This window comes from Cydia fagiglandana, chromosome 17 (assembly GCF_963556715.1).
Source record: "Cydia fagiglandana chromosome 17, ilCydFagi1.1, whole genome shotgun sequence".
Classification (NCBI taxonomy): domain Eukaryota; kingdom Metazoa; phylum Arthropoda; class Insecta; order Lepidoptera; family Tortricidae; genus Cydia; species Cydia fagiglandana.
The window spans coordinates 8,400,633-8,414,783 of record NC_085948.1 but is presented as its reverse complement, the minus strand read 5'-3'; the positions used below and the strand labels follow the sequence as shown (position 1 = coordinate 8,414,783).

At 36.9% G+C, this 14,151-nt stretch overlaps 1 protein-coding gene across 2 annotated transcripts in view; it reads right to left on the bottom strand.

Annotated features, from left to right (window-relative positions):
- Positions 1-14,151, bottom strand: part of LOC134672386 (long-chain-fatty-acid--CoA ligase 1) — a 78,850-nt gene that overhangs the window by 31,600 nt on the left and 33,099 nt on the right. The window contains exon 1 of one of the 2 annotated variants that reach the window (XM_063530258.1): positions 7,816-7,910. The exons of the other annotated variant lie outside the window; for it this stretch is intronic. The gene's annotated coding sequence lies outside the window, so the exon portion shown is untranslated. Of the gene's footprint in view, positions 1-7,815; positions 7,911-14,151 lie in introns of those variants that run through there. 2 annotated transcript variants of the gene reach the window in all.

The following is a 14,151-nucleotide window of genomic DNA, read 5'->3' as shown; positions in this document are numbered from 1 at the left end:
AACACACTATACGAGCCCCGATTAGTTCGTCTAGTTCCACACAACAAATTTGTTTATTCTAATAAATTTTACACATGAATATAAAATTACCCAGTAATGGGAACCATAATAGTAATGTTTAATCTAGTTTATTTTATATTTGCATGACTCTTTTATTGCTGAAAAAATGTACTTTTCAAAAAAGTTGTCCAAATCATATTGTCCTCTCCAACAGCAGTGCTGCATGCATGGGCTCGAAACAAAATTGTCAGTATATATGGGCAGAGCCGTTTTGCTTTTCACATCACATATGTTTTGAAGCTCCCAGCTCTTATTATAAAATCCAAACAAACGAAGGGGCATAGTTATGATTAATATGTATCAAATCGTGTGAAAATAATTTTCTATATACTGTAATGTTAATATCAAGAGAGCAAAACGTAGTCTACGTTTGTATGGAGAAACGGTATCGTCCACTATAAATCTTAATCCTCGCTGCGAGTGCAGAGCGGCGTGTTGACCTAATAACTACAGTAACCATTGAAATGGTTTCTCAAAGGCGGCTTTTAGAAGGTACTACTTAATGCGAAGTTGCGAACCAGGGCATTCGCTCAGTACTTTGACTGACAAATCGTGAGCTATAACACTCTGAAGTTACTCACAATTCTGAAGACACAATCTTACAATATCAAAAACATAAAGCATTGCAAAAACAAGGGTAATTAAGCAAGTCGGCTAGAACGTTTTCCCACCTCATCTTTATTAAAAAATTAAAAATTGCATCTGGGTCATTTGAGTGGGGAAGAAAGGAAAACTTATTTTATGCTACGTCAAAGGTTAACGCTTGCCAAGTTTTTGCATTCTTTGGAATGGGTCTAAATTCACACTTCAGGCACAAGTTATTGGCATGGAATTCATTATTGACTACAATTTCATTTGATGCTTAGTTCCTTTGAGTAACGTAATCATAAATCACTCATAATATGCACGCGGCTTTTCTTAGTTTAATGTCAACAATAATTGTTTCCAAAGCCCCTGTCACATTGACCCCGATCGTAAAGCGATAAATAACGCCAAAGAGCGGTAACTAAACCAAACAGAAGTATTAAATAACGCCCGAAACAGTAAAGTTGACTAGGGGCCCGATTCGGATTATGAAATAGATATCTATTAGATATCTTTTAGACATCACCAAGATACGATAACGATATGTTTAAGATCTAACCAATTTGACATTTGCGCGATTCTGGAGATACTCTTGAACGATTACCACAGGATATGACTTAGAGATCCAATTCACACCTAATAGATATCTTACTCTATCTATGTAATGTAAAAGTGACATTGGTGGCTCGAATTGCGCTGCAAAAGAGAACTAGTTGATATCTAAACTATAACGTATCTAGAATGGATCTAGTACGTGTCTTCTCTTGTGAATATCTTGAATTTCGAATACGGCAGTAGGACTGTTACTACATCTAAAAAGTCTAATGAGCTTTTGAAATTGATTGAGCTTGTGTTTTCTTGGAATGCTGTCGTTTATGAATTATTGACCGAAGTCGGGCGATCAGGAGCGTATTGAAGTGAATGTTAAAACATGTTATTTATTTGATATACTATATTCTGATATCTCAGTGCATCTCGCGAAAATTCAGGTCAGTCACAGTCACAAACGTCTATTGCTGAACGTAAGCCTCTCCAATTGATCACTATATACAAACTCCGGACCATATCTGTAATAACTACATTTGTTATATCTAAGATATTGATATTACAAACAGTTCTGCGGGATAGCATAGTTAGGAATAAATCGGGTGATTAGTAAATGGAGTCGTTTGTTTCCCGAAGGTGCAGGTTTGATATACCCCTACGCAGTAAGGTACATAGCGGTTTAATGTACATTTTACATCGGTACGTTGTATGCCAAAGTACAGTGTTTATAGATACAAGATTCTCAGCAAAATAGTCGCAGTATTTGGAAGCTTAGTATTCGCATGAGTACCTGCTTATGTCCCTATTCTGGAAGGAAGCAGCTAAAGCTTGTTTAATAGTTTTCATTCTTTAGGATGCGAAAAAAAGCAATGCATGAAACTCACCAGTTTTCCTTTTTACTCATAATAGTAACTTTTTATCGGCGGTTAAGTACCCAATGAGTGTACTGCCAATAGTACTGTCAAGAGTGTTAATAGTCATATATTCGCGAAATATTTACAGTATCATTACTGCTGTTATAACCTTAAGCGACTATGACAATAGGCAAAGAACAACTAAGATCCTATCCAATCAAGTAGAGGTAACTACTGTTCCTGCATGGTAACTAACTACACTGCAAATCAATTGTCTTCTGATACAAGCAAGAGCACCCAAAAAACTAGTCTCAGCTTTTATTCCTAATTTCAAAATAATCTAATCTAAACGATAAAGTTATCGTTATCGCCGTCCATTATTGCTAGGTTGGTACTGTAACACCGGTATTACCAGGGGTGCGAAACTCCTGACTTCGGTCAAACTCAGCTCCGCTCGGCTCAGCATTGCTCCGAGCAATTATTAGGGTTGGCACCACTTGACTTCCTTTTGCGTGCACGACCACAGATAAGAAAATAGCCGAAAGGGATAGTGTCATATATTAGAAAGGGTCAGCATGCACTGAGAGAAAAATCATGACCAGGAATTAAAAAACAGTTCTGTACTGGGGGAAAAAATTAAGTTTTAGTAATAATTATGGATGTTTCACTATTTCTGTAAAGTTTTATTTATTTCTACAAACAGCTCAGTAATCCCAAATCTAATTTCAACAAACAGATAATAGAAATTGCAAGAACTAATAGAAATTGCAAAAGTCAATTTGTTCCTATTAGTTGACTCTCCTTGTCCCCGGATTTAGTTTATTTTTGTTACTGTACGGTAGTACTATTCTTTATTCTGTGGTATTACTGACAACTTCCGACCGCAACCGAGAGGATAAAGTTCATATAACCGTCATCCATTGTTAGGTTGGTACTGCGATAGTACTACTGACAGTTTCCGCTATCGGCACATTCACACCTAACGGTGGTTCTGACATTTCGATCTGGTTCACGAAACAATAAAATTACACGGCTGTCACCGAAACTTGTTCTACCGTAGGCTCGTTCGGGTGTCATCACCCTCTGTTCAAGCTACATTATAAAAATGATATCATTTCGCGATTATCCCAATATGTAGGTATGTGTACGTTTTACCCATACTACTAGTGTATCCTCTACGTAGTTTACGTTATATTACTCCTGAGATACCTATTTATATTAGTGTTTACTTGCCAAAAGCTTCTCATCACAAGATTACGGATAAACTATCATTTTCAAAAACTCGAGAGATCGTGCTTGATAATTTTTATAATCTGTCATAAAATACTAAAAAATCCAGATTGCAATCTAGGATATGAGCTTATGAGGCATTAAAAGATCTTGACTGCTTACGCTACGTCTTACGTAGGCGAACAACGCGCGAACGCGGCGCGGCGCGGCGCGGCGAAATCAATCCTTTGATGCCCATAGAAGTGTCCTACGTAAGCGATCTCGTTGCGAACGCGGTGCGGCGCGATTTGCACGCGAATGTCAGGCGGCGCGGCGCGGCGCGGCGCGGCGGCGGCCGCTTTCGCCGCGCCGCGCCGCGCCGCGTTCGTGCGTTGTTCGCCTACGTAAGACGTAGCGTTAGTTGCAAATTGAAATAGCCAACAAAGTATGCAACTGCATGCGATGTAGGTAGTTAAACGGTGCTCAATATAGCCCAGTTCGATAATCGGTGTGATTGTGTTACGAGCGGCAATAACAAACGAAAGGGTCAATGACCTGCGAAACCAACGTGTTTTGATAAGGTCGCCAATTCGCCATCCGGCATTTTTTTCTTGAGATTACAGTTAAAAAACGCTACGGACCGTTTTAATTGCTTTATAGTCATGTCGCTGTGGAGAAATTTTACCGTTGACGGCACGTGATCCGCCAGAGCAAACCGGATAGAGGCCCATCCGGTAGGTTTACATAGGTAAATAAAGATATTGGACAAACTTTAACAAAACGCTAACCTGGAGTTGAATGTCTGTTAGAAATATACACAACGGCCAAAAATAGATCAACTAGTCCCATTAAGAAAAATCTGCAGAAAACGATTACAGGATGTCTAATTAATCACACAACAGCTTTTTTTTTTTCTTTATTAAGGGGCTTTTTCGATTGAACGAATATGTCACCCCACACAACAGCTTTACGAAAGCAAACGGTGGTACAGTCAGCTGCAGAAGTTGCTAAGCGGGTGAGGTGTTTAAAATTACCTTGACACCCCTTATTTTCTTAACAATAAAGTCGCATCAAGATCATTTTGAACACCTCGCCCGCTTAGCAACTTCTGCTGCTGACTGTAGGTACCCATATTGAAATTGCAGAATCAATCGAGGAAAGTTACAATATGGGTAGGTAAGTAAATGTAGTCAATATACCAACAAAAAGCAAAACGTACCAAATTTTATGTTTGTGTATGTTGTGTTGTGTAAAAAACGGAAAAGCCAATTAAAGAAACCAATTTTAAGTTCAACATCAAGTGTTTAAACTGTCTTGACAAGCATGAAAAGTGTTTTAAAGCGGTTCCTTAGGCGGCGTACGTGACCGACGGATAATTCGCGATGTAAAACGAATGCACTTCCTAGGCGCAGCGCGAGCGCATGCGAAATGAGACACCTACGGCTAACTGAGTCACGGCACAGTATAACTAGATGCAGCAGTAAGCTTAGAGCTAGACTAGAATATCGTTCTTATTTTCCTCTTTTCTGATGCCGAATCTAAAGTGTCCTTAACTTGTTTCCATCTACCCACTGGAATACAGGTAACAAACCTGAGGATTAGGCTATCGAACGTCCTAACGATTACCTTTTATTTCGCTGTGAGTTTATTAACTTTAAAGCTATCGAACTTAAGGTCCTTTGTCCTGAAAGTGACATCTACCATTCGAATACAATACCTAGACGATAGGCATGTCATCTTGGTCTTGTTTGAAAAAAAAATATTTCAATAAATCCCTAATAATTTCATAAAAGTAACAGTAAGAAAGTTGGACGCCCGTACTGTTTGAAAACTACAGGATGAGTGTCCGCAGGACATCTACATCGTAGGATTTACATACTGTTGTTAAAGTTTTACTATGATTTTATTTACACGCGCTCTACATCTACTTACTGTAGTTATGTAGGTACATCATTGCGCCGAGTAAGACAATAATGATGTTTATGCGCCGTGTTGTTGGTCGCAAACGACTGGATGTACGTCCACAGAATGCCTACATTGTAACATTTTATTCAAATTAGATGAGGATTGGATATTTATTATCCTTTATCTTTTTGATGCCCTTTGTAACATTATAGCAGCACTAGGTTCAGATTAAAATTGAAAATAACAATAGTAATTTTTTTTAAGAAAAATGATGAGATGATAATGATGAAAAATGATGATGAAGGAATGAATGATGATGATGATGAATGAATGATGAATGAGGTTTTAGATTTTGTATTAGGTACGTAGGGTCTATTCATAAATTACGTCATTTCAAATAAGGGGGGGGGGTCTGGACATCGAATGACGGTAGCATGAAGTAGAAGGAAATGGGGTCATTTGAAGCATGATTTTTGGATGATTATAGGGGTGGGGGGGTCAAAAATCGTCAAAAATCGATGACGTAATTTATGGACAGCCCCGTATCTAAAAATTTACACTGGTGTAACAATTAATATGAAAGACTGCTCCTAAACGAAAGACCTGACGTACACCTACATAATTTGTAGTGTAAATGGCATATTCTTGATGTTTTCTTTGGCACTTTACTATTCATTACCCCACTAAAGACTACGCCAAACCGGTATTGTTGAACCGGTAAGTACTTATTGAATGAACGTACGAAAAGGGCCAAATAAAAAGAGAGCTCAAGGGCAACCGTTATTTAGACTTGTAAGGTCATCTATGATGGCCAAATTCCCTTATACTTATACTCGTAAGTAAGTATACCTATTTGATAGGCGAAGCAGTAGCATTAAATTACAGAATAAACCTATTAGAGTGAATTGGATAAAATTGTACGTACTTAAGAAGCTGTAATTAGTCTTATTTAATTGATTCAAAGATAAAGATAAAAAATAGTTTATTCAAGTAGTCATATTCGGTACAATGCGCTTATAAACGTCAAATAAACCGACACCATTCATTCATTTGTGTTATTCATTTAATTGTAAATTGTGTTAATATTGTACTTAATTCATACACAATATATGTCTATAGCATACAGGTCCGCAAAACCACTTTCACGCATATAGGTAGGAACCTAACTTAAATAGAAATAGCTTAATTGTCGTAACACAATGGAATCAATTAACTTAACGACTAATTACGGGTCCTTAACTATGTACTTACTAACAATTTTTTTGGTATTCACTCATTAAAAGTTCATAATATCTAAGATCCGACTTGAGGCAAATGGAATTAAGGCTTATAACTTGAATCACATAATAAACAATACATGAACTTTCTTTCGAGCTAAATTGACTGAAGTTTACTTTGACACTTTAAAGGAAATAATATATTAACGACCTTCTCTGTAAATCCATCACCCAACGACATCGTTACGCTATTGTATTAAAATAAGTAGCTACACTGAGAGAAAAGTACAACAAAAACACACTTAGAATTACAAAAATAAACTTAATCCGGGGACAAGGAGAGTTAACTAATAGGAACAAATTGACTTTTGCAATTTCTATTAGTTCTTGCAATTTCTATTATCTGTTTGTTGAAATTATATTTGGGATTACTGAGCTGTTTGTAGAAATAAATAAACTATACAGAAATAGTGAGACGTCCATTATTACTATAGTTCGTTTTTTTTAGCATTAGAAAGAACTTCGCAGAAGTAAGCTTGTGGTTCCAAATTCGGCACTTTTAGCGGTAATAATTTGAAGTAAATTATATGTATTGACCATGCTACATTAGATAATTCAATAATTATTAACAACTAAAGAGCCTGATAAAAACTGCACGCTTGCTTCTGTGGAGTTCTTTCTAATGCTAAAAAAAACGAACTATAAAACTTCATTTTTTCCCCCAGTACAGAACTGTTTTTTAATTCCTGGTGATGATTTTTCTCTCAGTGTAAACACCTATACCTATTACCTATAACTAACAACGCATCTACAGATCGCAAAGCGCTGACCCACAAACACTGTATCATATGGCTATCAAATTTCTGCCCGAGACCCGAGCCGTGATCGTAAGCACGTTCGCCTATCGCATCGCATCGCCTACTAGCTATTATAATAATAAGTTTCATAACCACTCAAACCTTTCCAAGCAATAAATTTCAATGTAAAACAAAGCATTTCAACAGTCTAGATTACTTTTCAAGTGGAATAAATGAAGTGCATCCAATAGCGTTGAAGGCGGAAGTATTAAACGATAGATGCGAAGGCCGTTCTAATTAAAAGTCATGATCATTAGATAAAATACCGACGGTATAGGACCTACGGATACCGAAGACCGCACGACGGAATATTTTTAAATGTAATCAAAACAAAGGAAGATAAGCTAAACAAACAGTATTCAATCTTACTGGTACTTACTGAAACGATTATTTAACTTAAAGATACAAACCAACAACCGCAAGACTAATGTACAACAACTTAACGTTAAAAGAAAAAAAAACAAACAATACACAATGTAATTTAAAAAACAAAAGAAGCAAAGCTTCCTAAACAAACGTATTCATTCCGCACAAAAATCAATACCGAATCGATAGCGAAGGCTAAGCGGGGACGATATTTACAAACACTCGAGTATCGTAGATCACTGATCGATCGCGTATGCGCCTGCGTTCACGCGCGGCCGGTGCGGCGGCCCTTGCGACAATGCGCTCATGCCGCGCCATGTACCCTGTCTCCTATTCACTAGCCACCTCTCTCTTTTGGTATACAAGCAACGGTAAGCCGGGTTGTTTTATCCTTTTCATTTGGGGTCTACTAAAGAACTGGTAAAATGTAATAACTACTAACAATTTTCATTGTTCCATATAATTTTCGTTTTCAGCCAGCATAGCCTTTTAAAACACTGAAAGTTCTTATGTGCGTGATTGAAAAATAAAAACTATTTTATAAAACATGCTTCGACTTAATAAATTATTTCAAGACTATGGGCCCGATTCGGATTATGAAATAGGCATCTATTAGACATCTTATAGATATCACCAAGATACGATAACGATATGTTTAAGATCTAATTTAACCTGTCAAATTTGACATTTGCGCGATTCTGGAGATACTCTTGAACGACTTCCAGAAGATATGACTTAGAGATCTAATTCACATCTAATAGATAGTATAGATAGCTTAATCTATCTAACGTAAAAGTGACATTGGTTGCCCGAATTGCGCTGCAAAAGAGAACTAGTTGATATCTAAACTATAACGTATCTAGAATGGATCTAGTAAGTGTCGTCTCTTGTGAATATCTTGAAGTTCGAATACGGCAGTATTTTTTTTGGCAAACAAACTTACGACCGGTCCAATAATTACTTAAGTGAAAACCGTAGCATTACTATTAAGTAAGTACGTGACTCTTCACATCCGTGGTGCCATTTTTTCACGGGTAAACCTCTACTTCATATCATATCATATATTGTTGATAAACATTACTAAATTGCAAGCGAAACAGTCACAAGTCTTATGTGAGATAATTGACATGGTCTGATTACTTCCTTGCCAAACGATGAGGTTAGTGAACTCCCAAAACATAGGACTGGTTTCGTATTAGAAGTTAGAAGTTCAACGACCGATAACGAATTTATTAGAATTCAATCGACTTAACACTTGAAATTTCATTTCTGTTATCTGAATTTTGGTTTATGGCTTTACCATTCTGATGGTTTGAAATCAATATGTTGAAATAAGGGCCCGATTCGGATTTTGAAATAGACATCTATTAGATATCTTTTAAACATCACCAAGATACGATATGTTTAAGATCTAACCTGTCATATTTGACATTTGCGCGATTCTGGAGATACTCTTGCACGATTTCCACAGGATATGACTTAGAGATCCAATTCACATCTACTTAATAGACAATATCCTACCACAGAATAAGTAATAGTATTATCATACAGAACGGACACGCACCGCCCCGCCCCGACTCGGATTACCTCGCCCCGCGACTGAGTTCTGACGGACTCCTGACGTACCCTCAGTTCGGCTAGCGACGCCGCGACGCGATGACGCAACGTTCAAAATGCCGGTGTATTGTGCGATGTACGGGTAGTACGGATACCTACTTATTGTAGAAATGAATAATAATATAGTTTTCCAAAGAGACGAAATATGTATCAGTAAATAAGGCTATACTTTTGCGTAAAAATAATAATATCATATGAATTAAAACCCGTTCGTTGAATTTGTGAATGTTAAGCCAACATTTAATATTTAAAGTACCTAAGGTAACTAGACCTTCTACACAGATATTCCTCGTAAATGTTTTATTTTTAGTTTAACACTCTTTTCACAAAAAAGAACTTGTTGGTCGCGGGACATTCGCGTTTGATTTTTAATTTAATTTTAAGAATTTAAGAAATAATTATGTATGTTATATAAAATAATCAATAGGCATCAACAATAAGGTACATTTAATAATGGCGTGTTGAAAGTCCATGTACGTGCAGGACTATAAACTGACAAAACCAATTCAACAATTGGAGCGAAATAAAACATAAACCTATATTTTGTTAAACATAAACCTATATTTTGTTTTTTTACGTATTTCGGTCGAATTAACTATGCAACGCAGCGGCCGGCCTCGGCAAACCTCGGCTTCGCCTTCCCCGCGCGCCGCACGAGTCAGCCCTAAGCCACTTACTCACACAATGACGCGTGTACAGACGTGCCGTGCACACATATAAACGCAAATGATTTTCGATGTATGGCGTGTCCGCCCTGTGATCCTACTCTATCTAACGTAAATGTGACATTGGTTGCCCGAATTGTGCTGCAAAAGAGAACTAGTTGATATCTAAACTATAACGTATCTGGAATGGACCTAGTACGTGTCGTCTCTTGTGAATATCTTGAAGTTCGAATACGGCAGTGAAATTGAATGTTTCAAGTCAATATGTTGAAATAAGTATCTATGAATATTAATCACTAATAAGCCCACAAGACGAGAACTAGACCGAATAAATATTGACAGTGGAACTACAAACACTGCTGCCAAACAATAAGAGACATAAACATAAATACTTCGGTTGAGATAACGTAGCCCCTGGGCTCTGCATTAACTACGAAATTGTCTTTGTAAGTGTATTTACACTGTGGTGGCTAAAAAATAACTGCATTCCCGTTGCCAGGGAGGTTTGGAATTATACTGAGCAAGAGTCTGTCCGTATGTCACCAGGCTGTATCTCATGAGATTCACGGTTCATGAACCGTGATAGCTAGGCAGTTGAAATTTTCACAGATACAGATACAGATTTTTATTGGTAAAATAATTGGGTACTTACAAGACATTCAGTTCTTATATTTAAAAATATTATTATCAATAATAAATTAATTAATTTAATTATGCCTATAATGCTACACATCAATGGTCGTTACGCAGAGACTATGAATTCGTCAATTGAGTAGTAAGCTTTTTCTATGAGTAACAATTTTAGCTTTTTGTTAAATATTGTGTCACTTTTCGACTCCTTTATTAAGTCAGTAGGTACTGAGTTATAAAGAGTTGGTCCCATGATTATGTATTTCTGTTGCCCCTATAAAAACAAATACTAAAAACAGAATAATAATTTAATAAATATTTAAGCGGGGCCCCCATACAACAAACGTGAATTTTTTGCGTAGTGGTACGGAACCCTTCGTGTGCGAGTCCGACTCGCACTTGGCCGGTATTTTTCTACTGACTGTAATGGCTTGAGCTTGACAGACTAAATGTATGATTATACACTCTATGTCTATAAGCTTACCTATTTCTCCATGATCATATCCTAGATTTAACGGCTGTATTCTGCAACCTGCTGATTTGTAATTTAGTTTAAATTTATCTAGTTTACGTTAACCGACGAACGTTACGACGTTACGTGTGCATCCGACACGGACTACTAAAGCTATCGTAGGTATAAATTATGTGAAAAACAAATAGGTATTCATTATAGTTATATAGGGAAAAAAGCAATTATCGATGTTTTATCGAAATAATACGAAGCCCTAAAAATTTAAGACATCCTTGACCGATATTCAGATTTTAATGCTAACGCATCCGAAACCTTCTATATCTAGTTATTACTAAAATTAAAAAAGTAGCTTTAGGGACTACCAACACAACATACAATGTTGAATGACGTCGTATTCTGTGTGAGTTGAGAATTATGTTATAAGAAAAATCGCATCTTTTCTTTACGATTGTCGTTTCGCCTCCATCTCATGGCTCTTCTACACGATGGGCCACCGCCAGCCACTCCAAGGGACGCAGCCATGCGGTAGAATGAGATAGCAATATCACTTGCTCCCTCTAACGCAAAAATGTGTCCCTTGGAGTAGCCGGCGTTAGCCCATCGTATAGAGGAGCCATTACATAGTGAGATCGTGACCAACGCCACTAACGGTGATATCCAAAATTGGGAAGAACACTAGACATGCGCGAAACAGTGCTTCGAAAAGTGATGCTATATCACATCACTTTTCCGAACACGTAATGGTACACTGAGATATCACATCACTCATCACTCGAAACATGACCCGACCGTGAAACAGCGCACGGGCGCGCGCGAGATGGCCACATTACAGCTATCTCTTACAGCGCATACAGCACTCTACAGCACTAGTGATTCTAGGGCGTCTCGTATCCGTATCGGCGATCGATCTATTTATTACGCGTTGCGTTTTGTCACCTTTATGTGAAAGATTTTTTGTTAGTTCTTATAAATTATAAAATAATGTAATTATGTAATATCAAATATGTATGTAAGTTTCGGAGGTAGATAATTGCCTATGGAGCTTCCCGATATGGCGAGTATTCTATAACAATGCGTACATTTTGCTCGCTTTGGTTCTCTCCGTAAAGTAGTTCGTTTGTAACCATTTTTTTAAATAGGTCAATCAAGTTAAAGTCACCAATAGTCCGTAAAAAAGCGATTACTCACCAAGTCACCAGCACTAATACATTATCAGAATATTGCCATAACGAAACTATTATTTACACTTTTCACAATTTAATTTAACTATACTCGTATTTGCAATTTAGTTCAATCAGTCTTTATAAACAACTCGAATTTCTACAGTCAGTCTCGATATGCACTAATTCACAATTAAATTAAAGGATAAACAAGTATTAACTCGTACTTTGTTTGCCGCGAACCGCGAAAGTCAAGCAAACTATCAAACATTTCACAACAATAATAATAAACGGTTTTCTTTTCGTCAAATTCAAAATCGCAAATAAATTACTCCATTTGACCGCGTCCTTCTTGTATTATAAGAAAACATTTTAAGCTCTACGCGGACGCATTAGAGTTTTAAATCTATTGCAGAAAATCATATTCGTAAAAATATTAGTGAGTGACAACTTAAACCGCGGCTATCGGCCGAGCGGACCTATCCGAATGGTTCCGAAGATAGCCGAAAGCATCGCAGAGCGAGAGCGAGCGAGCACTGAGTGCGAGTGCGAGCGAGATAACAAATCAATGATGGCATGGCATGGCGAACAAACATGACACTATCACAAGTGACATTACACATTACGCGCTCCGTGCGTAGACTTGAACTGACCGTTCATATCGGCGAGTCAATGTATTTGGAATTGAATCCATTTCGCCCGCTTCGGCCGGTCGTTGGCGCTCGCGCGCTCGGTGCGGCTCGCGTGATGCGTGATGTTTGAAGTACTGGTTGATTTCGCGGAGAGATACGTAATGGCATATTACGTGTTCGAGAGATATCTCATTTGTGATATTACGAGCATTACTTACACATGTCTAAAGAACACATAGTTTTATTTTGGCATATTGATGTAAAAATATGATGGATAAGGAGTGGAGCCACGCACACACTTATATAAAAGTAGCTTTAGTACAAAAACGTACAAAATTATTAAAATTAAATGCCATAACGCGATATTCCAATGAAATACCCGCTCGCGAACTTTATTCCTCTCTTTAATTCCGTGTAAGAGAAAATAGTACAACACCTTTATACAAATGATGCATAAAATTAACACAGGATAATACACTCGCTCGGAGCATGTATGTTTAAGGTAGGTATAGTTAAAATTTTTTGAACTGATCTTGTTCACTTACCTGTACTAACAATGGCATTGTTCTATTACAATCCTATTATCTGGTGGATGGTAAACCACAAATTAGGATAATCACCTCGTAGTAAAAGCGGATTATAACCGCCTTGAAATGTTAGTATAGATTAACGACTCTATTTCTTTAAACAATAGACTACAAAATACACTAACTAAATAATGGCTAACCTAACTTTTTTGCATTTAACCACCATCGACACTCAAAAAGAATGCACTCAGTAGAAAAACAGCTATGAGATACCATAAAATTTCATTATATTATCGGCTCTACAGTCTTATCATAAGGATAAAAATGCTTTGAAGGTAAGAATAACACTTCACACGTTTTGCATTTAGAGATAACAGATGTGCCGCCAGGGTCGTACTCGCATTGTTGCAATTGATAAGCACGTGGTTTATCTGTTTATGTCGGAATGTTATTTAGTGGTAATTTTTTCTGACCTATACCTAAAAGTATACCTAATAAAAGAGCGAGCGAGACACCAATAAAAAATAATTACCTGGCCTGTTATCAAATTGTGTGTGTTAAGATTAAAGGCATATTTTTGTATAAGAATCTGTTGATTTTGGACACATGGGATTATTTTTTTATATATACACTTATGTAACTTTTTTTGCCTCTAGTAGCACGTAAAACATTTCGCAGATTGAATATTGATATATATTTGTATAAGAACTTGTTGATTTTGATTAAATGTGATTATTTTTGTTAACTAATATGTATAATAAATTATTATTAATAATTATACATTTTTATCTTTCTACATATTTTATTTAACACCAAAATACGTCCCTGTCGTGACTAAGGTGCATGTGA